General features: G+C 42.3%; 1 non-coding gene across 1 annotated transcript; it reads right to left on the bottom strand.

Moving 5' to 3' along the window:
• Nucleotides 1-328: 328 nt before the first annotated feature.
• TRNAT-UGU lies at nucleotides 329-401 on the bottom strand. The gene has a single exon. It is a non-coding gene; the product is annotated as a tRNA-Thr (tRNA).
• Between the last annotated feature and the right edge of the window lie 4,383 nt (nucleotides 402-4,784).

Here is a 4,784-nt window from a genome sequence, read left to right as displayed (position 1 = left end):
GGATCCTGTGTAGCAATAAAAAAAAAATTACCTTTTTTGGTACGTATTAACTCTCATATTCTATAGACCACTGAGGCGCCATCTTTTTATTCTGTAGGGTTCCACTCCCTGGTGGGATCCTCTCTTGCTGTTGTAAGGTCCAGAAAATCTTTAGATGATAGTCACATTTAGTGACAATCTGTGCTGAAGGCTCCAGAAGGAGCCTCCATTACAGATAAGAACATTCACAAATGTGTACGTGTCTTCTTTATGTGTGCACACAATTATGTAACATTGTGGCACTATACAGCAATGTCATACTGCCATAATATAATTTAAAATATAGGTTAGGCCCCCAGCGAGAATTGAACTCGCGACCCTGGTTTACAAGACCAGTGCTCTAACCACTGAGCTATGGAGCCAGTTACACCTTTCACTTTATGACTGGTGAGTCTGACATCTACTGTCCATGCTTAGAAATGCAGGTAAGGCACTATTATACCCATTCCAAGAACTAGTTTCAGCTGCTCAGAGGAAACGTGTCAAGGGCAGCATTGATCAATGTGTTGTGATATACTCCAGCAAATACAACGTCCATTTCTGACCACAACCTTCTCTCCTTCACCGTCACAAGTCCTCATCCATCTCTTACTTATCACAAATTTAGAAATCTACATGTCATTGAAACTAACTCCATAGAGTCCTCATTGTCCCCAGTCTCTTCCCTCTTCTGTCCTGATCTGGCTGCAAAACACTACAATGACACCCTCAGAGGTGTCCTGGATGAAACAGAACCTGTGGGCAGGGGATTATATTCATATTTGGCACAACCCCCAAGGTGTAGCCAGTGTAAAGTTGGGAACTAGTGCTGAAGTTTCTTCATTGGTATACCAGTGACCATACACATCATTAGTCTACTCATTTTAAGGAAGAATCAGGCTTGTGTTGGAGAAAACATTACAGATCTTTATCTACCTTAAAGGGGGTAAGCTATGAGTAACGTAAAAATGTCAATCACATATTATATACTACATGACAATCTCTAACACATCAGGCTAATTTCACACTAGTGTTTTGGCTTTCCATTTGTGAGATCCGTTCAGGGCTCTCACAAGTGGTCCAAAACGGATCTGTTTTGCCCTAATGCATTCTGAATGGAGAAGGATCCGCTAGAATGCATAGTTTGCTTCCGTGCCTGTCTCCATTCCGCTCTGGAGGCGGACACCAATGCGCTGCTTGCAGCGTTTTGGTGTCCGTCTGATGAAACTGAGCCAAACGGATCCGTCTTGGCACACAATGTAAGTCAATGGGGACGGATCCCCCATTTTCTATGACACAATCTGGCACAATAGAAAACGGATCTGTCCTCCATTGACTTTCAATGGTGTTCAAGACGGATCCGTCTTGGCTATGTTAAAGATACTACAAACTGATCCGTTCTAAATAGATGCAGACGGTTTATATCTGAACGGATCCGTCTGTGCAGATCCATGACGGATCCCGCACCAAAACGCGAGTGTGAAAGTAGCCTTAAGACCAGCCCTGTACCTCACATGATCCAAAGATCTACCCATTCATTGCTCTGCTAGATTTATTCAAGCTGGCAGTTTAGGGGCATGCAGGGCCGACTGCCCTGACGGGATACGGGAAATTTCCCGCTAGGCCGGCAGGCCTGAGTGCCGCAAGGCCGCGGCCCTGGTGACAAGTGGGGGGCGGCCGGCGGCAGGGAACAGCAGCAGGAGATGAGCGCTTCCATTGTGGAAGCGCTCATCTCCATAGTCATCTGTATCGCCGTCCTCAGGACGGCGATACAGATGTCTATGCTGCGGCAGGGGAGGGAGAGGTGTGTCCCCTCCTGTTCCTCTGATAGGCTGCCGGCCTAGTGCTGGCAGCCTATCAAAGTCCGGTGTGCAGGCGGCGCGATGACTTCATCGCGCTGCCTGAGCCGATATAGCGAGGGACACAGGCCGGAAGAGACCTGCATCGCATCGCTGGAGGTAAGTATAAGTGTTTTTTTTTGTTTTTTTTTATATAGGTACAATACTGGCACATGATAAGGGGGGACTACTAGGCTGGCACATGATAAGGGGGGACTACTGGGCTGGCACATGATAAGGGGGCTAGTGGCACATAAGGGAGACTACTGGCACATGATGGGGGGGCTACACATTCACATAGCAGTATGAGGGCTTTTTTTTTGCAGGACAACTTATAATATTGCATGTGATGTAGTGAGGAGCAGGAAAAAAATTCCAATTATTTTTACGGCGTTCACTATGCATAAAAACTTTTAATTTCATTCTCCAGGTCAGTACGATTACAGTAATACCATATTTGTATAGTTTTTCTTGCATTTTAATACTGGAAAATCACCATATTCTGACCCCTACAACTTTTTTGTAGTTATGTGTACGGAGCTGAGTGAGGATGATCTGTACATTTCATTGATACCATTTTGGGGTTTGTATGACCTGTTGACCACTTTGGAGTGACCAAAATTTGGCAAATCAGCCATTTTGACCTTTTTTCCTTTTTGGAGTTTTCCATATTTTAACCTGTTCCGGACACATGATGTACCAGTACGGCATGTTGTCCCGGTACTTAAGGACACATGACGCACCGGTACATCATGTGTATTTCCGATCACTGCCGCCTGGCGGCCGGTGATAGGAACAAGGTGCCTGCTCAAATCCTTGGGTCAATGCGCGCGGGGGGGTCCTGTGACCTGCGGTTTGCAGATTTTTATGGTGCTGTAGGGGGGACCCGATGGCATGGAAGGCAGCGCAATGCCTTCCTGAGGCATCGGCGCTGCCTTCCTGTGACGAGCCTGTGAGATCCAGCCCCCTGGATCTCACAGGCTGGAAGCTGTATGAGTAACTGTATTACTCATACAGCCAATGCATTCCAATACAGAAGTATTGGAATGCATTGTAAAGGATTAGACCCCCAAAAGTTAAAGTCCCAAAGTGGGACAAAAAATAAAGTTTTCACCTAAAAAAAAATTAAAGTTTCAAGTAAAAATAAACAAAAACTTCATTTTCCCCAATAAAGTAAAAAAAATTGGTAAAAGATAGGGGGGGGGGGAGTTGACATATTAGGTATCGCCGCGTCTGTACATTTGTTTTAAAAAAGCTGTTATTGTGTAAAACTTACATAAATAAAATAAAAAAGTATACATATTAGGTATCGCCGCGTCCGTATCGACCGGCTCTATAACAATATCACATGACCTAACCCCTCAGATGAACACCGTAAAAAAATAAAAATAAAAACTGTGCTAAATAAAAAAAATTTGGTCACCTTACATTACAAAAAGTGTAATAGCAAGCGATCAAAAAGTCATATACACCCCAAAATAGTGCCAATCAAACCGTCATCTCATCCCGCAAAAAATGAATCCCAAAGTCGCCCAAAAACTGGAAAAAACTATAGCTCTCAAAATATGGAGACACTAAAAACATTTTTTTGTTTGTTTCAAAAAATGATATTATTGTGTAAAACTTACATAAAAAAAGTATACATATTTGGTATCGCCGCGTCTGTAATAACTTGCTCTATAAAAATATCACATGACCGTAAAAAAAAAAAAAGAACGGTGTAAAAAAAGCCATTTTGTATCACCTTACATCACAAAAAGTGTAATAGCAAGCGATCAAAAAGTCATACGCACCCCAAAATAGTGCCAATCAAATCGTCATCTCATCCCGCAAAAATCATACCCTACCCAAGATAATCGCCCAAAAACGTAAAAAAAACTATTGCTCTAAGACTATGGAAACACTAAAACATGATATTTTTTTTTTTCAAAAATGAAATCATTGTGTAAAACTTACATAAATAAAAAAAAATGTATACAGTTGCAAGAAAAAGTATGTGAACCCTTTGAAATTATATGGATTTCTGCACAAATTGGTCATAAAATGTGATCTAATCATCATCTAAGTCACAACAATAGACAATCACAGTCTGCTTAAACTAATAACACACAAATAATTAATTGTTACCATGTTTTTATTGAACACACCATGTAAACATTCACAGTGCAGGTGTAAAAAGTATGTGAACCACTAGACTAATGACATCTCCAAGAGCTAAATGGAGTGAGGTATCAGCCAACTGGAGTCCAATCAATGAGATGAGATTGGAGGTGTTGGTTACAGCTGCCCTGCCCTATAAAAAACACACACCAGTTCTGGGTTTGCTTTTCACAGGAAGCATTGCCTGATGTGAATGAAGCCTCGCACAAAAGAGCTCTCAGAAGACCTACGATTAAGAATTGTTGACTTGCATAAAGATGGAAAGGGTTTTAAAAGTTTCTCCAAAAGCCTTGCTGTTCATCAGTCCACGGTAAGACAAATTGTCTATAAATGGAGAAAGTTCAGCACTGCTGCTATTCTCCATAGGAGTGGCCATCCTGTAAAGATGACTGCAAGAGCACAGGGTAGACTGCTCAATGAGGTGAAGAAGAATCCTAGAGTGTCAGCTAAAGACTTACAAAAGTCTCTGGCATATGCTAACATCCCTGTTAGCGAATCTATGATACGTAAAACACTAAACAAGAATGGATTTCATGGAGGGATACCACAGAGGAAGCCACTGCTCTCCAAAAAAAACCATTGCTGCACGTTTACAGTTTGCACAAGAGCACCTGGATGTTCCACAGCAGTACTGGCAAAATATTCTGTGGACAGATGAAACCAAAGTTGAGTTGTTTGGAAGAAACACACAACACTATGTGTGGAGAAAAAGAGGCACAGTACACCAACATCAAAACCTCATCCCAACTGTGAAGTATGGTGGTGGGG

This window comes from Bufo bufo, chromosome 6 (genome assembly GCF_905171765.1).
Source record: "Bufo bufo chromosome 6, aBufBuf1.1, whole genome shotgun sequence".
In the NCBI taxonomy this organism is placed as follows: Eukaryota; Metazoa; Chordata; class Amphibia; order Anura; family Bufonidae; genus Bufo; species Bufo bufo.
This window is presented reverse-complemented; position numbering and strand designations above follow the sequence as displayed.